Here is a 23,338-nt window from a genome sequence, read left to right as displayed (position 1 = left end):
TGCATCCTCACAGATGGCCTATTAGAGCAGATCGATGATCCCTTCCTTACCAGTCTTCCCCAGAACACAATTCATCCCGGTGTCTTCTATTTAACTGAGCTTTCTTAGAATAATACAGGTTGCTTTGACATTGTAGGAGGAAAAACAGAAAAAAATCAATGATGTCCAAACTTTCTTATTCTCCTTCTCTAATAATTCCCCAGCAAATACACTCCGGAAAAGGTACAACTCTCTAGTATCTTTTAGGAAAGATCTTTTGTAAAAATATCTTTTTTCTTTTTTATTAATTAAATTTGTTGGGGTGCCGTTTGTTAATAAAATTATATAGGTGTCAGGTATCTTGTTCTCTGATATATCATCTGCATGTTAGTGCATTGTGTGTCCCAAAGTCAAGGGCAACAGTATGGTGGTTACCATAGAGAAGAAGGATGGGGGAAATAGGAAAGGGGGTCAAATACATGGTGGTGAAAGGTTTTCTTTAAAATAATAAAGCACTGCCCTCCATCCATCAAAGCTGCTATCTTCCTTTACTTTGATTCTTTATCAGTTTACACCATACATACTATTAGCAATAAACTTAAGCCACAGTCCATGAGTTTAAATATTTTTAAAGAATCTCAAATTAGATCTCAAAAACTCTTCCAATTTCTTTTTGAATTAACAGGTTTTGAAAAGACAATGAATGGTTTCTACAAACAACACTTAAGCTTCATTAATTTGGCAAAAGCAAATGGGTGCATGGAAAGAATTTGGAGTGGGGATGGAAATTTCTGGAAATCGAGCCCATCTTCATCCAGAGGCACTGAGAATGAGTTTGTCCCTTAAGGCAGCAACCCATTCATTGCAGCCCAAAGAACATGCCTAGGGAAGAAACCACCCCCCCACCCCATCCCTAGATCTGTCTCTTTTTGTTACTGTGAATGAAGTATCCCTGTTATTATTTAAATCCAAACTCTTCTCATGTGCCATGAACACCATTCACTAGTTGCTTCCCAAAGACTTTTTTTCATCTCCAGTTTCTCTCTTGACCTTTCAACATCATAAACATGTACTCCATTCCTTCCAGCTACTGCCTCTATTTCTTTCAATCTTTCAAAGCGAAACTTCAGGAAATGGCCTGTAAGCAATGCCTATGGGTTCCATATTTTATATCATCAAGCCAAAATAAATCAGCCTTTCCTGATTATTCCAATGAATTTTCTGGTCATGGTCACCAGTGTCTTCCATGTTTCAATGTCCACTTCTCTGTATTCTCTGTGACCTAGGAGTAGCATGGTATACTCTTCTTTTTTATTAATGTTCTTTTCTTAGATACAATAATATCTCAGTAACTCATTTTTTCTCCATATTACTAGCCACCTATTCTAAGTTGTCTTTACTACCTTCTACTCCATTACAAAATCTTGTTTGTGGTACCAAAATGCTTAGCCCTCTTCCTTAATATTTTCTATATTTATTGCTATGTAATCATATGTAGACATGGTTTTGCATACAATTGGTATATTAATGTGTCCTAAATGCATAGCTCTGGCTCTCACTGAACATCAAATTTATATTCCTTTACTCAATGTCTCAGCCATATTCCACATGGCTTCACATAAACATGCCACATTAAAATTATGACTACTGATCAACTTTTGAATCTTTCAAAATTATTTATTTCACAGTTTGGCACAGTTTTCCTCAGTTGTTAATCCTCAGAGACAGGAGTTAGCATATACTGCTCTTCCTTTCTTATTCCTTCCATCTTATCCATGAGCAATACCTACACCTCTCTCTACCAAAATATATCTTAACAACATTTACTTTTTTCCTCTCCCCTTACACTTGTTCTAGAAAAAGCTGTCATTGACAAATATCTAGGCTAAGGGGTAGCCTGCTGGCCATTCTGACTTTCATATAATTCACATGGAGGTTAGAACAACACTGGAACCATAAGATATTTTATGGGGGGGGGAGGCATTGTTTGTTTTTTTAGCAAGTCAAAACTCTCTGTTACAATTAATTCAAATCCAGCAATAATAAAATACAAACTATTTTAGTCTATCAGGCTAATCACAACACAGCTCAAGATTTAACCTCTGAAAATGTCTCTCATCTTCCTCTCCATAATGCCAAGCCACACAGCTACATTGCTTTAATTTCTGGTTCTCAATTGTATTGAATTTATTATCTCTTCAGGGCTTGCACCCTGTTTTCTGTGCCTCTAAAATTACCCTGTTTAAATAGCTAGTTCCTTCTAATAGTTGTTTAAGAGTCACCTCCTCTGTATGACCTTCTTAGCCCATTCAGTGTGGGGTGGTAATCAGTTCTCTCTGCATCTGTTATTTAATTCAAGACTTCATAGCAATTATAATAACTGGTGCAATTATAATTATAATAACTCAATTATCTAAGGGACACATTATCTCTGTTAATAGGTAATAATATGTGAGTGATTTTTTGTTTGTTTTGTACATGGTTATATTCCAAATACTTAAAAAAAACCCCCAGCACATATGTAATAAACTATAGATATTAACAGAATGATTGAACAGGATACACTCAGTATGCAAGTCACATGTGTTATTATTCTCACCAGGTGCACATTGAACCTACAGTTGAAGGATTTAAGTTTATCCAATGATAGGAAGCTATCTATCCAATTCAAAAATAACCATGATCAGTTAAACCACTCTCTAATTGCTATAAATATTCTTCTCAGCATCCATATTCCCATACGCAAATGATAATTAGAAGTTTTTTGGGATACAAATATAGTTAAGTTTAAATGCTACTATCCTGATAATGAGGTATTCAATCTCAATCTGCCATATTTTTAGTTCTTTTCCTAGAGATGTAGAGATGTCAAATAAAGAAATAGGTAGAAGATTTGAGAGTTGTCTGGCACTTTACAATGATCCATTTTGTTCCTACTTTATTGCAGCTTTTGAACAACTATTGAGCAAGGAAAGTTTCAGTAAGTAGAGAGACATTCTATTACAGGAGCCCTCTCAAAAGGTTTCAGGTTCAAGAACAAAAGTAAAATGGTGGAAAACTTTGCCAATTTGGGGAATTTTCAGTTTTCAGTTATGTAACACAAAAAAACATTAGTAAGTCCTAAATTGGTGTTCTAGCATTCAAACACCCAAATGGAACCCTTTTTTTGATAACAGAGAAGGAAAGAATAAATACCTCATTATTTCAAATTCTTACAGCAGAAAGAAACAAGCACTGATATCTATATAAATTAGCCTGTTTAAATTATGTATTTTAAATGTCTGGAATCAGCATCCAATCCAACTTGGGTTAAAGAGCATACGTTTTTATTTTTGTCCATTCATAACAACCTTCTCACTTTGTATTCCTCATTATCAAAATATTAATGTCACATACTGGTTGTATGTGACATGAATACCACAAAATACTGTGGTATTTTGATATGTGTGCTTGCCAGTTTCGTTTTTATAAGTAATGCATTCCTGATTCCCGCTCTAGTGGGGAAAACGGTGAACTCGAGCTCTGTCTCCAAGCGCTCATTTACTGTGCATAAACACAGGTTGTAAAACAGCCAGGCTGTATTGAGACTGCTCGCACATCTTTCAAAGGGGCCAGTGACCTGTGAAAAGCAGTTAATCAGTGAATATATCAATGATATCAAGTTACCAAGCAAAATCCTTGCATAAGAAAAGAAAAAAAAAAGTTGATTCTCTCGAAGCGGCTGAAGCAGACATCAGGAGAAATGTGCGTAAGTGCAGGTGTGTGTGCCTAGAACCATGGCTAGTACATGGCAGACATGCAGGTAGCATTTGTGCAGCAGATGAGCGTGTGTCAGCAAATTAATAACTGGATATGAACTGCCATTTCCAGCAAGTATAGATATTGTACAATAGGAAAAATGAGCAGAAAGTCAAGGTACCAATAAATAGCATACACTAATTTTAGGGATATGTGAACAAAAGGCATGCACACTTGGCCTTACTGCCAATTGGTATGGAGACGCACTCAATGTTCTCCTCCACGAGGCTGTCCTGTTCAGCCAACATCATCTGTTGTTTTTCTTACTTGTTTTCACTTGCTTTCATCTACTGATATTTTAATTTTTTAATTTTATTTTTTGTTTTATAATTTCTCTTAGAGGATTATTGATGAATTTATAAGTTAATGATCTTTCATGCAAAAGGCCTAAAAGTCTCAGAAAAACAAGTTTAAGTATTTTAAATACCCTTAAAATTGGGCCTACAGTACAATACCCTCCCTAAATGATTGCTGTCTCTTGTCAATTTTTAATATTTACACTATCCTAGTGACCTTGTGGACTTATGTAGCTATATTATTTTAAGAATATCTAAATAAAATGTCTCATCTTTCAGGATTAAATTTCAGTGACTTTTTCTTAGTAATTATACAAAGTATCAATGGTTGTATTAATCACTTGGAAGGGACATTAACATAATCAATTAAATTAAATAGTTATAAATACGAAGCTTTTGGAGAAAGTAAAACAAATACTGTAGTTTAAACTATGTGCAAAGCTAGTGTAGACTTTTTATTATTTTTCAGTAATTTCCTTTCCATCTATTCAAAAAGACATGCATTATTTGTTATCTTAATGGCATCTTTGGAACACTGGGAATCACTATCTATCCTTATTAAATCTAGTCTCACTTAGTGTTTTATCTAACTCTTAGAGAATTGATGGCTGTGATTAACAACTTAATAACAGCATTCTGTGGATATATTGGATATAGTAAAGAGAGGTCATACTCTTTAGTAAGCAATAGAAACAAAGAGAAAAACCATCAAAATTCAAGATGAAGCAGGGCTCAGGAAACCAGATTTGCCTTATTACATGCTAAAAGGACAGAGATGAATTACTGAAAACATAAGCTCATGTTTTATACATACACTATTGATTCATATCATTTTATTCTTAGTAATATAGTTAAATTGCATACTCATAAATAAATTCCAGAACGTTTGTGGATTTACAACTTGATAGCAAAGTAGTACAGGGAATTCCTGTATAGTCAAAGACAACTTCCCCTATTATTATCTTATATTAATATGAGGTATTTGTCAAAATTAACAAAATAGTGTCAATATATTATTTTAATTAAGGACTATATTTCATTTAGATTTTCTTATTTTTCCCTAATATCTTTTCTTCTCATTCCAGAATCCCATTCAGTATACCAGCATGCAGTTAGTTGTGAACAGGTTTCCTCGGACTTCCCGTGGCTGTGGCACTTTCTCAGACACTCACTGGTTTTTATTTTTTGACATTGACAGTTTTGAGGAGTACTGTGAAGTATTTTGCAGAATGCCTCTCATCTGGGTTTTTTCTAACTGCAATAAGGATTTGGGGGGGAAGGAAGAGCACAGAGATAAAGCGTAATTCTTATCATAGCATACTGAGTACACATTATAAACACTACTTTCATTTTGAAGTTGACTTTGATCACCTGGCTTGAGGTGGTATTTGCCAGGTGTTTCCATGGTTAAGTTACTCAGTCCTCTTTCCATGCAGTACTCTTTGTGTGAAGGTCACAATGCACGGCCCACGTGGATAAAGGAAGAATATATGCACTCAATATTTGGAATTTTCCTGCACAGAAGATGTATCTAATTCCTTTCATTTACTTATTTATTCCAAGATTTATTTATATTAATATGGACTCGTGCTAAGTTAGTTTAAATCCCCACTCTGATAATTCCAACATCTCTTGTCATGCATGGTTTTGATGACTTTGTCTCTCTGCTCTGTCTCTTGTTTTTGTTTTTTTTTTCCTTGATAGCTGGATGTGATTAAAGGGAAGCAGGATGGCAAAAAGTACAGAACATTTTTTGGCCAGTGAAATAGGGGAACTGAGACAGGTAGTTGAACAAACTGGCCAAGCAATGTACAGTCACCTCCCTGGAGATGACATCTAGATGTGTTTCTTTTAGTCCATGCCCAGAGAAGCAGCAAAGCCAGGTAAGCCAAGCCAGGACCAGCCCTGTCACTGACCAATCAGCAGAGGCCACGGCCCTGGGAGAGCACACGGGGAAGAGGGAAACATACTCTGCTGAGACCCTCCTCTGAAACCCCTCCTAAGATTCCTTCCTGCAAGAGAGAGATGAAAGCCTCAAGACAAAGGACCCAGCAGGCTCTTTCTCTCTCTGCGGAACAGCCTCTGCCATTTCCTTCCTCCTTTCTATCCCCACAGGCACACATCTCCTAAACTCTAAGGGTCCCCGCCAGACTTGCAACCGGGGGAGAGATGGACCGTGGCAGCTTGCTCCAGGCTAATCCTCTGAACCTGTCCCCAAGGCTCCCTTTTCTCTGGCTTCCCAGTGAGCTAAGGTAGCACAGCCTAAGCTCTCCTTTTACTGTTTTGAGCTAAGCCTGCCCTTGTTTTACTGACCTTAGCTTGATAAACATCCCCTAAAAATTACCTGGACTTGTGTTGTGAAATCTCTCCTACATGAAGTCAAGAACTCACACACTACGGCTGGCCCTAGGCAGACTCACTGGAGGCCAGTTCCCCTGACCAGTAACGAAAGGAACTGCTGTTACTTGACCTTGATAATGTAATGCTGAGGTGTGCAGGAACGGGAAACATTCTACCGTCCTATGACAGGTCTCAATCTCAGTGAACCTGCCTCTCTGGGTTGTGAACTTCATGTGTTCCCTCCCCCACTTTACATAAGATAACAGAAGACAGAAGGTCTAGAGGGGGCTGAAGGTGGGTATTTCCCCTCCCAAGTCAGTTAGCTCTGATAATACCCCAGGAGGTTAGGCTCTGGTTAACTAGTTTTCACTGAGGGCAGGACTTCTTAAGCACTGTGCACTCTGGGCTATTTAAAAAGTGATTTTTCTCCTCTCCTGAAGGAAAATAAGGTGATTTTTCTCTAACATTTATTATAATGGGTCCAGAGAGGACTCAGGTTGAGATCCTGGAGGAAAACCTCCCAATTCTGCAGGGCAAGCTCCACGACTGGGTTCCCTTGGAATTTTCAACTCTTGGGCTTGCCTACTCCAAACCTCCAGAGATGCAGCAATCCCAGTTCTGTGTTTTCTCCTCCAGCACTGGTTCCGCAGGCGGTGCTCACTGGGAGTCTCCTTTTTCACAGACCATGTTTCCCTGGGTTCACCTGTTTGTCTCTCCAATCTTGGGAGCAGAGGTTTGCCCTGTATTCTCCCCTCTCTCACTGATCCAAGAAAAGTTTTGGTTTTTAAGTATGTTCAAGTTTTTTTTTTTCCTTTGTTGTTAGGATGGCATAGCGACTGCCAAGCTCCGTCTGTGCAGAGCTCAAAATGAAAGTCCCCTAAATTATATATACAAGACCAAAGCGAGAGGTCACAGCATTTATTTGACATCAAAAAGAATTGCCATCCTAGGAAGCATTGATATAGGCAAAGACCCAAATGGTGTTCCAATTAGATGGTGAAGGCAAGGAGTATATTTATGACCAAGGGAAGTTAAATAATTACATGAGTAAAAGGAACAGATTTTTATCGGTGATAATAAGCCAAGGAAGGCATTTCCATAGGTCCAAGTAAGTTAATTTATACTGTATCAACTTTTGTTGGAGGTTAATTCTAAAGAATGCATTCAGTAGTCAGGACGTCTGCTTTGCTGTTAGCTTTGTAAATACATTTTTAAAAATAAAATATTGCTTTGACCCAATCCAAAGGTTATTTTTTTCCAGTTTGAACATTGCAATGTTTTGAAGACTAAGACCAAAGTAACTCCCCTGGGATGGTGGCTCCTATTCCACTTTAAAATGGCTCCACTTATGCTACTTTTCCACTAATTTTCATAACCCAACAAACTTCATTGGGAAGCCATCAATAGAGACTTCTGTGGATCCATTAAGGCAAAATTAGTTCAATGTGTATGAGTTGATTCCTGAAACTTTAATGCATTGAGACATGGATTATTTTAGCCTCTTATTCCTGTTTTCTGTAGACTCCTGCTCCAACAATGAGAATCCTGGCCACCACCTTCCATAGCGATTCACTCAATCGTTAAACTTCAGTGTGTATATGTGAGATTGAGAACAATTACCCTACAATCAGAATAGTTACCTACAGGAGACAACACTGTTCAGTGCTTGTGAGCAGTTCCATTGCCTTTAGTCTGACAGACTCCATTCATTTCAGAACTTGGTGGAATTATCACTTGATTGTCCTCCTGAAGTTGTTTTATCCATTTGGACTTTTAGATTATTTTGTCATATTCATTACTCTGTCTTGATGTCCCTATCTTCTAAAACTTTTTTTTTTACCATTTAAATTCATGAGGGTTCCTCTTTGGACTGGAGTTTCTTTAGGTTTTCACAAGCGCTTATTCTGTTGAGTTCCTGATTATAATGGGAAACTGAACAGTTTCTCTGCCTTGAACAAATATGCTATACTCCAATCCTCATTTCATTTCCTCTGATTCCAAAGAAATCACTGATCTTGATAGTTTTACTTTCTCCAAACATGCATATAATTGAAATCATATACTATGCAGCTTTTTCACACTGACTTTTCTGAAACTTAAACTTAGTATTTAAGTTTCACCCAGGTGTTTTTGATGATTCGATATCATATTTTTAGCACTAAACAATATCTTACTTTATGAATGAACAGCAATTGGTTATTTCTTAACATATTGAGGGAAATCTTGGTAGCTTCCAGTTTTAGTTATGAATAAGCTGCTATAAATATCTGTGTGCAGGTGTTTGTGGACATAAGTATTCAACTCACTCGGGTAAATACCTCTGTGCCTGATTACTGGATTGTATAGGAAAACTATATTTAGTCCTGTAAGAAACTGCCTAAATGTGCTCCAGTGTGTCTTTACCATTTCGCATTCCTTGCAGTAATGAATGAGCGTTTCTGTTATACTGTGTCATTTTCAGGATTCGAGGCAGTCTTTGGATATTAGTCATTTTACTATGTAATGTAAAAGCATTTCATTGTGCTTTAAATTTTCATATGTCCTAATAATAAATAACATGAACATCCTTTATATTCATCTTTATGAAGAGTATATTTTCTTCGATGGTATTGTTCAGACCTTTTACCATTTTTTAATGTTGAAGTTTAATTATTATATTTTGAATGCAATATTTATGTTCAGATGCATTTGAAAATATTGCTTCTCAGTCTGTTAGTTCTCTGTTTTCATCCTCTTAATAGTGTTTTTTTGCGGAAGCATTTTAACTTTTACTATGACGAACATCAGTTTTTTTTCTTTGATGAACCATGTTATTGGCGTTGTAGTTAAAACTTCATCACCAAACTAAAGGTCATATATGTTGTTTGTTATGTTTACTGAAGAAGTTTTATAATTTTACACTTAAGCTTGAGCCATTTTGAATTAACTTCTGTAAAACTTGTAAAGTCTGTGTCTAAGTGCTTTTACAAAAAATTTTATTTGGATGTCCAATTGTTCCAGCACTTTTGATTTAGAAGGCAATTATTTCTCATTGACTCACCTTATACCTTTTAAAAATCAGTTGCCTATTATGTGTAGGTCTATAATATAAAGAGATCAAAACCCCTTTAGAATATAAAAAGGTTTTTACCTCTTTATATTATTCCATTGATCTATGTGTCTATTCTTTTTGCCAATACAATGCTGTGCTGATTACTTTAGCATTAAAATCCCAAGACTAAGTAATATGAGTCCCCTAATTTTTTCTTGTCCTTTATTATAGTGTTGAGTATGTGTTTTTTTATATCTAAATTCAGAATCAGTTTGTCAATATCCATAAAATAGCTTACTGGGATCTTGATAGGGATTGCATTTAATCTATAGATCAAGCTGATACAAACATGTCGATAATATTTTTTAAATGGCCAAAAGATCTGAACAGATCTAAATTATGGAAAAATAAATCAACAAACCAAGGAACATGATAAACAATTAATGTGCCAAAAATAATAGACTTCCTCTCTATTACAAATGAATTATTAAAATTTGAAATTTCACCTAAAACAGTGATTTTTATCTTTCTTTTTTTCCTAGCAAATGATTTTTATTGTTTTTTCTATTACAGTTGTCCTAATTGTTCCCCCTTGCCCTCCTCTGCCAACCCCACCCAGTGCCCACAGTCAGTCCCCACACCATTTTCCATGTCCATGGGTCATTCATACACGTTCTTTGTCTAGTTCCTTCCCCTTCTTTCCATCATTTCCCCTTCCTACCTCTCCTCTGATCACTTTCAGTCTGTTCCCTGTCTCCATGGCTGTGGTTCTCTTTTGTTCATTGGTTTATTTTGTTCAGTAGATTCCTCTTATAGTGAGATCATATGGTATTTGTCTTTCACTGACTTGTTTATTTTATGCAGCATAATATTCTCCAGTTCCATCCTTGCTGTTGATTTTGTTCCATGTATCTGAATACTTATTTGCTGGTACACACGATTTTAGGATATAACCTTTTTACTATTGTATGTTGCCTTTATGCATCTCTATTATTTCTTCTTGTTTGGACATTTCATTTGTTTGAGATTAATATAATTCACCCGGATTTCATTGGATCAGCTATATCTTTCTCCATCCTTTTATTGTTAACCTGTATGGATCTAAATGTAAAATTGATTTTTATAAACAATTTAGGCCTCCTTATTTTATAAAATTTGACAGCCTTAGTCATGCCCTGGCATAGTTAGACCATTCTTAGTTACATTGATTATTTGTATATTTGAATATTGACCACTTTGTAACTGTTCTGTTTATTGCTAAAAACTTCTTTCTGCCTTCTCAGGTTGTAATTTTGCTTTCAGGTTTTACTTTAGTTCTTCTATAGTTTGGGAAATGTGCGAAAGAGTTTCTTCCTTCCCATTCCTTATAATAGCACTAAAATTCATTGTGCTCATCCGTACATTATAACCAACTAGTGCATTGTTACTGTTATTTAAATGAAGTTCATGTTCAGATAAATTAAAAATAAAACAAAAAAAGTTTACTTTCCTTGTAGTTATTCTTTGCCAGCTCTCTTCTTTATTTAGATACACACTTCTCACTGCTGGCTGTTCTTTCTGCCTAAAGAAAAGCCTGGATATGTCTTACAGGTTAGGTCTGCTGGCAATGAATGCCATCAGTTTTTGTGTGAGAATGGTTTCATTTTTCCTTCACTTTTGGAGGGCTGTTTATCTGTATATAAAATTCTAGGTTAGTATATTTTTCTTTCAATAATAAAAAACATCAATTCTTTCTGCCCTTGCTTGTATGATTTAAAGTCCATGGTAGTTTTTAACCTTATTCATGTTTGTATATAGTTAATTGTGTTTGTTCATTTTTATTATTTATTTATTTAGGTTCTTTTTCAATGTTTTCTCTTTGTTTTGATTTTATGCACTTTGAATATTATATGCTTAAATGTAGGCATTTATTTGTGGGGATGTTAGCTGTTTTATGTTTTTACATATTCAGCTTGGTACTCTCTGAGTCCTCACAGAGTGGCTTAGCATCTCTCATCGTTTTGAAAGACCTTATCCATTGTTACTTTAAATATTATTTTCTGCCTCATTTCCTTTCTACTTCCTTTTCACCATCTGCATGTGTTTTCCACCTTTTGAGTTGTTCTTTCTTCAGAGATCTATTCTCTTTCTTCTATTAGTTTTTTTCTTGCATTTCAGTTTAGGGAGTTTCTATTGGGCTGTTTTTATGCTTACAAGTTGTTTGTTTGTTTGTTCATTTGTTTGTTTTTAGGCTGCATCCAGTCTATTGATGAGCTCATCCAAAGCATTCTTAATATCTTTTGATATCTATCAATTCTTTTTATTCTTTCTTAGAATTTTCATTCCTCTATTTATGTTACCCACCTGTTGTGTTCTAATTCTACTATTACACCTGTTAACATTTTAATTATACTTATTTTCCTTTCCCAGCTTGATAATTCAAATACTTGTAATTTCTGAGGCTGGTTCTGGTATTTGTTTGTCTCTTAAGTTATTAACAACCACACCTAAAATAAAAGCAAACTAAGAGGACAGCTAGATCAGGAGCGGAACCATAGAAATGAAGATCACATGGAGGGTTAGCAATAGGGGAGTGGGAGGAGGAGAAGGGGGGGAGAAGGTACAAAGAATAAGTAGCATAGATGGTAGGTAGAAAATTAGATAGGGGAAAGGGCAAGAATAGTAGGGGAAATATAGACTCTAAAGAACTTGAGACACGTGGTCATAAACTAAAGGGGGGGAATAGTGGGGGAGGGGGTGTGCAGGGTGGAGGGGAATGAAGAGGGGGAATAGAACAACTGTAATGGTATAATCAATAAAATATATTTAAAAAATTAAATTGCTATGCTCTTTGTTGAAAAATAATTGTATATTTATGGTAGGTTTATTTCTAAGCACTATTTCATTTATTGAATCCATATGTTTGTGTTTTTGCCCTATGACACTATCTTGATACTTATACAGTATGAGCTCTAAAACATTTTAAAATCAAAATTGCTTTAGCTATTCTGGTTCCTCTGTTACTTTTTATATTTTTAAAAGGTCTTTTTTAAAAAAAATAGGACTACCGAGATATGTCCTCTAGGGCTTGTTTTTAACCTTTATTTTTACACTAATATGCATATATTTAAAAATACAGTTTGATTAATTTAATCACATGTAGATAGTGAATTTATACACATCACTATAAGAAGTTTCTTGTGACTCCTCTCTCTTCATGAGCCAGCTCTCCCCACCTTCTGACTCCACGAAACCACTGATCTGCTCACTATAGAGTTGTCACTATAGAGTTGATTGCATTTTAAAGAATTTTATGTATATTCAATTGTTCAGTACATGTCCTTTTTGGCTTTTTAAATACACAAAATAACAATTTTAAGATTTTCCTTTGTTGTGTGTGTATCAATAGTTCATTCTATTTCATTGCTGAGAATTATTCCATTGTATGGGTCAACCATAATCTGTTTTCTTGTTTCCAGGTTTTTGCTATTACAAAGGGAACTGCAATGAACCAAGACTTGGAATGGGAATATGTATTCATTTATCTTCATTAAATATGCAGAGAATAATATCTAAGCAGTCTGATAGATAAATATTTAAATTTCTAAGTAACTATAAAATTGTCTTCCAGAATGTTTATGTAACCGCCCCCACAATATATGGGCATTGTAGTTATCCATGCCTTTGCTATTAGTTGGACAATTCTTTTACAGGACTTGGTGGTATGTTATAATGATTTTATTTTGTACTATCTTAAAGATATATTTTATTGAACAGTTTTTACTTGATTATTGGTCATTCATATATCTTTTTGGTAAAATATTTATTCAAAAATTGTCCCACTTTTAAGTGTGGATTTATATCTTCTTACTGAGTTGTAATTTTTTGAATATATATACTTAGATACAAGACTTATTACATATATATTTTTCAAATAGTTTTTTCTATTCTGTGAGAATTCTATGTTCAATGAAAATATTTTGTTCTTTAACTGAAGGCAATATGTAACTTCATTTTATATAAATAAAACCCAAGATGATGTATTACTAGCAGATATGAAATATTAAAGAAAGTTCTTTTGGTTGAAAAAGTATGATACTGACAGAAATTTGGAGCTACTTAAAAACATTAAAATGTTAAGCAACAACTGAGAAGAGTGAAAATGGGAGGGAGGGGGATGGGATGAGATGGGAGTCATAGATAGAAAACTGTACTTGAAAAATAATTAAATAAATTTTAAAAAAGAAAGAAAAAAAGAAATAAATGAAATGAATTTGAATGTGAATGGATACTATTATTATTATTAATAATAGCTCTAAGGTAAATAGTTATATATAGAATAAATATTGATGCATTATGGTATTATAAATATGTAAATATAAAATGCCCTAACAGGTGAAAGAGAAGAGTTAAGAACATATTATTTGTAGTTTTTGCATTATAATTGAAGTTTTATCTAAGATCATTTAAAGATAAACTGTGATTAATAATATATGTATCTCTCTAATATCTTTACAATGTAATTTTTAAAGTCTGCATTTTTTTCTAAATCTTTCAGTGGGAGTATTAACCTGTTATGATAACTACATTCTCTCTGGAAGTGGATATTTTCTCATTTAATTTTTATCTTTAATACAAAAATGATATTGAAATTATATACTTACAAGGGTAAAAACAAGAATTCAACATACATGTCATACAAATAACATTTACCAAAGTAATGTGGCTTTATGCGGTAATAAATTCTCATTTTGAAAGATCTAGTTTAACAATAATATATTAAGTATATTTTATTGATTATGGTATTAGAGTTGCCTCATATTTTCCCCTTTCTTTCCCTCTGCCCTGCATCTGTGCCCTTCAGCATCCAACAATATTACTTATAGAATAACAATAATTAAAATAAGGCAATCATTCAAAAACAAATCTAATACAAGTAAAACGATACTGCTAAAACTATAAGTAGATTTTATTTTTTATGAAATAAAATGTGTAAATATGAATCAATATTTTACCTGAGTGACAAAAAATTCTGCATACAGAAAATGATACCAAAACAAAATAAAGCTATAGAGATGGCAAGCCAAATTTACATAAGATGATCTTTCATTTTTAGCTTATTTGCTAGTCTGTTTGAAACTACAGAACCTCTGATCAATACTCATGATACATTAGGAGATAAGAATGTTAAGTAGACAAAATATTATTTTCATGCAATTTAAAAACAACTGTTTCATCACTTTCACATGGGGATAGTTTGAAAGATCTCACTTTTAAATTAAAATTGTATAACTTTATATGTGTGACTCAGTTTATAGTAAGAAATTCACTTTGAAAAGAATTTAAAAGCTTGCAAAACAAATTCATATTAGCTACAGTGTTAACAAAAACACATGCTATTATTGAGGTTGTAAGAAAAACATCCCTAAAATCCTATGAAGTAATTAATTTCTTTTCTTACTAGGCTTTGAGTTTATGATCAAGCTACTCTATTACATGGGTTTTAAAAATAAGCTAAATTATTTCAGATTCCTTTTCATGGTAATTTTCTTTGCAGTAATAATTCATGTATGGATTCCCAATTAGGAACAAAATAGCATAGACCTTTTTTTAAATTTCTAATTCTCTTGAGAACAATACAAAAAGTATCTTTGGACTTGTTTTCAGGTATAATTTAAAAGATATTGGTCTAATTAACCACTGTCACCCTATTGAATTTAACTGAAAACATTTCAAAAAAAGAAAAAGAAAGACATGGCTAATATTTCAAAGTTAAAAACTCTGAATTGAGAAATTATAAAATGATAAAATATCAAAGACCCTTCCTCAACAGTTGTTAGGTAATTTTGACTGCATCAAGATACAGAGAGAGAAGCAAATACACCCAAACCTAGACCCCCCCCATTTCTGAATTTGTAGGATAATCACAGTGAACAATTATGGGATGGAGACTTGTAAAAGGAACTGATGTAACAGGGTTAGATAGTATGATGACATTTGATAAGATTGATATAACTGTGATAACATATAAATGAAATTTCTGGTATTTATTCTTGTAGAAAATGTTTCACAGAAATTACTATTATAAATAAAAACAATATTATTCTCTGAATCTAGGTACTGTTGTATCCATTTTCATTGCAGGTTGGGGTAGATTTGGTCAAATGATAGAGGTGACAATAAACATTTTCGCCTGAATTTTTGAGGACCTGATATTTTTAAAGAGGTGGAAATAAAATCTTTGAATAGAATATTTTTTTAAAACTCCAGAAAAATAGTACAGAACACATACACTAGAATTATCCTAATCATATCAGCAAGTTTCCTTTGAAACTATTCTCTGTCAAAAAGGAGCGTTTTTCTTAAATAAATAAATAATACGGTTTAACTTAACATACAATTTTTATGTCAATAGTTCTTTAATATATTTCCAGAATGTCAAAATACTTTCAAAAGTAGCTGAGGCTGTATGAGACTTAATGACCATAATTTCCTGTCTGCACTTTTAATGGTTATACTTTTTGAAACTATGGAGTGTATTCACAGTTCCGTTCCCGGCAAAACCGAAAATGTTGAGTTGATTGAATGTCCAGAGGAACCAATTAAAGGTGGGATATTAATATTAACAGAAATGTTTCATAAGTGATGGAATTATTTATTTCCTATTTTTCATAATGCAAGATAGATTTCCCTCTAGAGCTAAAAGTTGGTATTTTTTTATTTATTAAAGTATTTCTTTAAAGTGAAGATAGAGTAACTCCACATATAATCATTCTAGCTGGAAGAAGGAGAAAATAAACCCTCCATAAAGTTACATTTAATTCGCCTATCTCTTAGACTCCTGCAGAGAACTGCAGCCCTATGGAAATTCGAAGACAGTTGTGCTCTGGATCAAAGCGCCACTTCAGGAAATAACATTGCCTGAGTATGCATTTGAGATTTTGTTATACAAAAAAAAATTATAAGTGCAATATTCTACCTAAATTGTATGTCTGGGTTTTGCATTTGAAACATCTTATATTCATTGGTTTCAAATGATGAGAGGGCACAATACATAGTATAAATATAAACATATATATTTATATAGTTTTTAAGTAAAATTTCTTTTGTACCTAGATACTCTTAATCAAAATAGACTAAAAAGATATGTAAAATTAAGATATATGCAGGAGGTAACAAAAATTCCCATTTCAAAGGAGCTAAGTCCAACAATACGCTTTATAAAATAACACAAATTAAAACAAAGTAATCCTTCAAGAACAAATAGAATAAAAGTAAAATGGAACTGCTAAAACTATGTTGACTCAAAATTATTTCTGAAGTATAATGTTTGAATATTAATCAAGACAGTTAAACATACTCTTACCATAAAACCCAACAATCCAGCGCATTGGTATTTACCCAAAGGAATAAGAAACAATGTGCAAAACCTGCACACTGATTTTAATTACATCTTTATTAATAATTGTCCGAACCTGGAAGCAAAAAGTTTTCCTTGAGTAATTGAACAGATAAATAAAATACTGTACCTACAGGGAATGGAATATGGTTCAACACTAAAAAGAAATGAGCTACCAGGGCACGAAAAGACATGGAGAAAACTTAGATGAGAAAGAGCCAATCGGGAAAGGCTACATCCTGTTGGATCTGATCTTCCTGACATTCTGGAACAGGCAAAACGATGGGCACAGTAGAAATGTCAGTGGTTGACAGAGGTTGGGGATGGGTGAGGAATAAAAAAGCAGAGCACAGAAAATGTTTAGGGCAGTGAAAATATTCTGCATGACACAATGATGGATACAGTGCCACTACATATCTATTCAAATCCAACAACGTATAACACCAAAGGTCAACTTCAAAATAAACTGTGGACATTGGGTGATGTGATATGTCCGTGCAGGTTCACCATTTGTAGCCAATATCTCACTCTGGTGAATGATGGATATAACGTGGAAGGCTTTGCATGAGGTATATGGGAAATCTCTGTATGATCCCACCATGTTTGTTGTGACCCTAAAACTGCCCTAAAAAATTAAACCTTAAAAAAAATTTGTTATTTATTATAATTTGTGGGCATGGATCTAGCAGTTCTGGGCTAAAAAGTTTTAAAATAAAATTAAATAGAATCTACTACAGAAAGTACAAAAAATGAAAAGAAATTGGAAAAAATACAAAAAAGGCAAAAAAATAAAATCATAAAAGCAGTGGTGAAGTTATGCAGAATATGTAGGAGATAAGAATAGATTTAAGACATGAATATAATTTATAGATAAAATACTACAAACTTAGATGTATATGTTTTAAAAATGGGGTTAGAAAATTTTTATATCTTATGGCAATCTAATGGGAAATTCAGGATTAAGGCAATGCTTATAAAATTGAGCTCCTTCTTCCATAGGTCTTAAGACTTTAATTATAGTATTTAATCATAGAATTTGAGAGACTATAGTTGATTATACTTATAATTTATTGAATTTAAATTTATGTTTTGTGAAATGTATAATGAATACATAATGTATAATTATATAATGACATGTTTTGTGAAATGTATAATGTATACATAATGTATAATTGATAATTTCTTGAGACAAAACAGGCTCTTCATTATTAATTGTTTTTCTAAGAGAAAATGTCCAATTCATAATAAGTTTTTGGAAAAATCTTGAACACAAAGGGGAGATCAAATAACTATTTCCAGCCAAACTATTCATTTGGGTGACTTACTGTGACAATTCCATTTAGTTATGGTTGTAAAATCTACTTATTACTCTAATTAAGAAACTGCTGACAATGAAGAAGTCTGTATTTGAATAGATATGTATGTCCTTTGTAGAACATTATATGATGTCAGTGTTTTATTAAATGTCTTGCTTAACAATAAGAATAAATCCACTTTTATGTACTGTATTTCTTCTGAATTTTGGCATACAATATGAGATATCTCTGTTCTCTCTACAAGTTTTCACTCATTCATGCGTCCTTAATAATCTTGGCACTATCTATGTAGGCCATCCCTGAAGTCTTTTGCATTGACAGTTATAAGGCTTTAACTCGTAGGTGAGGATAAGAGGTATCCGGTAAACTGTTGTTTCTATGTAAGGAGCAGAAATATGTCACATAGTGTATTAACTATTAATTTTATTGTAGACATTCTCATTTTAATTTTCAGTATTGATTAATACAAAATAAGTAAACTATTTCATAAAAATAAAGGGGAAAATAGTTTAAAATTATCAATCTGCATAGTCTTAGAAATAATAATGAAAAGTAAAATAAAAAATGAGTAATAACAAAGTAGTTTAAATACTATTTAAAATTCGAATGAATATATTTCTCAAGGCTTAATTTGATACATAAAAAGATCTTTCAAATTTAACTTTTGAGAATTCTTTTCTTCTGAAACAAAAAAATTCAATTTTATATTATATCATAGCAAATTAAAAATTTTAATATAAAAGGATGCTTTTGTTTTGTAACATTAATTGCAAATGATTGAAATTTTGAACTATATATTTTAAATTACATATTGAGTGAAGGATTTTTAAAGGAAAAGCAATTATAATAAGTAAACACGGGAACACAAATTCTCACAAGAAATATTCAAAACTTCAATTTACCAATATATAAAACAGATAATAGATACAGCCAAGAATGTTTTATCTTGTGAGTCAAGGCTAATTTGATATTCAAAAAATCAAGCAATATAATCACTGTATAAACAGACTAACCAAGATAAACCCACACACATACACATCAGATAAAGCTATTTAGCAAATTCGACCTCCATTTGTGATAAAGATGTTCATTAAAATAGGAATAAAAGAATTACCATTAAGTTTAAGTACATCAAAGAAAATCCTAAGCTAATTTCACACTGAATAGTTGAAGACACTGTGAGATCCGAGACACAAGAAGAGTGTCTTCCCTACTCAATATCACCCTGAAGGTTCTGTAGCTGCAGAAAGACAAAAACAAATGTGCAACATAGAAATACCTGTTTACTAATAACCTACTTGTACACATAAATATTACTTAAAATTGCACAAAAATGGCACAAGAGCTAAAAATTGAACTAGCAAGTTCCTAGGATACATGGCTAATGCAAAATTCAATGTAATATCAATACAAAGCAAACTCCATTTTACATAGAGACAATAAGCAATTTAAAAAAGTAAAAACAATGAACACTACCATCTGTAATAGCCCCAAAATATAGAGTAATCAGGTTTACATCTTACTGCATATGTGCAACACAAGTGTGCTGAAATCTCCAAAATACTGATGGAGGTAATCAAGAAAGGCAAATGGAGATACACATCATATCAATATGCTGAACAACTAATGTTAATTGTCTTTATACTGATCTACTATATTTCAAGCCTTATAATCAATGTCACTGCACTATCTATATATATATGTATCCACATACATATTAGCAAACTTATCCAAATATTTTTGGAGAAAGACAAGCAAATTATAATACTCAAAACAATTTTGTAAAGGAAGACCAAAGTTGGAGAACTTTATCTCTCTTCAGATCCATTTTTAAGCTATATTGTTGCTAAATTGATGGAATGGTGTAGTGAATCTAGAAATTGATTTACATATATTGTCGATGTTGAACAAACACAAGCTCCAATGATACCGAGCAGATGCACATGAGTGCACATAAGAGAATTTCAATGATCACCTCACACTCCATGTAAAAAGTTACTCAAAATGGATCAATAACCTGACTCAAACCTGAGTCTATGAAATAAAACATGGGAAATAGTCTCTGTGAATTTAGGCTAAGCAAAAATTTTACCAGATATGATGTAAAAAAGACTAATCAATAAAAACTTGATAAACTAGACTTTATAAAAACTTTGAAAATCTGGTCTTCAAAAGAAACTGTTACAACAATAGAAGAGAATCAATAAACCGGAAGGAAAATACTCCAAATAAATCTGGTTTTAAAATGTGCTCATTATAGGTAAAAACATGGAACATTTAACAAAAACAAGTCAAACAGATGGACACATCCTGAGCATCAGGAGGATTTTTGCACGAGGGCACAGGGAATGTTTGGGTGTTGAAAGAATTCTATCTTTGTACCAGCCCTGTGTCTAAGCCTGGTATCAGATTCCTAAAGATAGAATTTGATATATACGTCTTGGACCAGGCCTCCACATCTGCTCCTGTCAAATGTGGCTGGGTGCAGAATAACATATTGATATTTTTGGCTGTGAGAAGGAAATGTTCTATAAAATATACCTCCCATTTACAAGATTCATAACTTCATTAAAACCCCTTCAATGGAAAAGAGTAAACAATCTAGTTAAAATGGCCTATTTAAAATAATTACAATAACTGTAGTGATGATATAATATCCCATAAAAATTATAATGATAAAAAGTTTAGACATTCTTCTTTTCCACAAGTACAATATCTGTAAAATATAGGTGGAGTAAATTTAGAAAAGTACTTAAAGTTGGTATGTGCAAATCAATCCTTACATCTTTCTAGTACTATGTGAACTTCAGTGTATCATCTGTAGCTGCAGAGCAAGTTAGGAAGACCTTGAGCAGTTTTGAACAACAAATATTTATTAACTCGGAGTCTGTGGGGCTGGAATCTAAGTGTGCCTTAGCTGGATCCCCTGGCTCAGGGTCTCAGAGGCTGCAATCAAGTTTTTGGCTGGGTTCCAGCCATCCCAAGACTCAGCAAGGGAACAAATCCTGTTTCACATTTACTCAGTTGGCTGTTAGCAGGCCTCCGATCCTCACTGGGTTTTTGCTGGAGACACACATTCCTTCCCAGGTAAGACTCTCTTCATAAAACACTCACAGCATAGCAACTACCCTTCCCCAGCCAAGGCTAAGACAGAGAGAGAGAGAGAGAGGTCCAGGCGTGCTATAACCTTATCTCAGAAATTGGATCCTTCACTTTTGCTGTAAGCTACCCATTAGAAGACACAGAGTCCAAATCACAGACCAGCTAGGAACGCATGTTACAAAAGAGGCGGTGAGTCATGGATAACCATTTTGGAAGCTACTTACATATGTACATACTGCTTGGTTTCAGAAATATATAATCTCCAAAAATAAATTCCCAAAGTAAAATGTACGTCATCAGACTAAGTGTGATCTAAGCCAAACAGATCAAAAATAAATAAAGACAGATAAATTTGATCAGTAATAAAAATAAAGACATGCATGGCTTCTGTTTGAGAGAATACTTGTTTCAAATTCAAGTCCAAGAAGGGGATGGCCTTTCAAATTTTCTGGGCAATGTTGAACAAGACAATGTCTGGGCATTTTTGCTAGCAGGGTTATTGCTTGCAGGCTGAGGAGGAAGACGACGGGGTGAAAGCACAGAGAAAAACTGATATATACGATGTTATTGAACACTAATTACTACTACTACCTGCGATGGCCAGGACTATGACTGAACCTACCGTATTATTCTTACTGCTGCTACCACAGCTATCAACAATGAAAATAATAATAGCTAAAACTTGTGAGTAGTTCCCATGGGTGAATTTCTATTTCAAATGCTTTACAGAGGTTATATTTTATTTTGCCTGCATGCATTTATATAAAGAAGTCACTATCAGATTAATATTATAGAAAATGAAACAGTCACATGAAGAGATTAAGCACACACCTAGGAAAGAGACCTAGCACTCTGGTCCCAGGCTTTTGCTCTGCGGTGTTACCATTAGTCCTTGAGACTCACACTGTTTCTCGACAACTTTTTTGGTGAACTAACCATAATTATTTATGCTCCTTTTAGAAGAGTTTTTGTTTCCTTTAGCCTTTGGTATTCCAACTTGAACATTCTAGAATTGTTTTCCTTTCAAAAAACTGATAATATACCATATCGATAATCATGTATTCATTTTAGAAATATTGATGTATATTATTTTTAGTTGTTTATCATGTTTTACAAGTAGGTCAGTTTTCGAGAGATTTCTCCTTTTTCACTTATAGCAGACAATGGTTAATGGGCTTGCTATGTAGGAGAAAATATGCTTATAAAGCAGACATTTGTTCTTTGTCTGCCCTGATGTAGACTGGCAATGTAGACTTTATATTGTAAGACAAGAAAAACTGTGTGGTCTGCTTCCCATGGTCTTTGTTTCTCAATTCCCCTAAGACATCGCTCCAGCTCCATTTCCAATTTAAAAAATGTACTTTTCCAAAGTAATTTTCAAATACCTTCTTAAATTGAATTGAAATATTTTCTACTTGTCTATCTGCTGCATGCTATTATTATTTCTTTTTTTCCCCAATTTTTTTATTTAATTATTTTTCAAGTACAGTTTTCTGTCTATTACTCCCATCCCATCCCACCCCCCATCCTCCCCCCTCCCTCCCATTTCCACCCTTCTCAGTTGTTGTCCATGTGTCCTTTATATAGGTTCCTCTAAATCCCTCCCTTATTTCCCCTGACATTCCCTCCCCTCTCCCCTCGGGTCACTGTCAGCCTGTTCTCTATTTCAGTGTCTTTGGTTATATTTTGCTTCCTTGTTTGTTTTGTTGTTTAGCTTCCTGTTAGAGGTGAGATCATATGGTATTTGTCCTTCAACACCTGGCTTATTTCACTCAGCATAATGCTTTCCAGTTCCATCCATGTTGTTGCAAAAGGTAGGAGCTCCTTCTTTCTTTCTTTCTGCAGCATAAAATTCCATTGTGTATATGTACCATAGTTTTTTGATCCATTCATTTACTGATGGGCACCTAGGTTGCTTCCAACTCTTGGCTATTGTAAATTGTGCTGCTATGAACATTGGGGTGCATAGGTTCTTTGGGATTGGTGTTTTAGGGTTCTTAGGATACAATCCCAGCAGTGGAATTGCTGGGTCAAAAGGCAAGTCCAATTTTAGTTTTCTGAGAAAATTCCATACTGTTTTCCATAATGGTTGTACCAG

Source organism: Sturnira hondurensis, unplaced genomic scaffold (genome assembly GCF_014824575.4).
Source record: "Sturnira hondurensis isolate 20B ecotype Veracruz unplaced genomic scaffold, ASM1482457v3 Scaffold0015596, whole genome shotgun sequence".
NCBI lineage: Eukaryota > Metazoa > Chordata > Mammalia > Chiroptera > Phyllostomidae > Sturnira > Sturnira hondurensis.
This window is presented reverse-complemented; position numbering follows the sequence as displayed.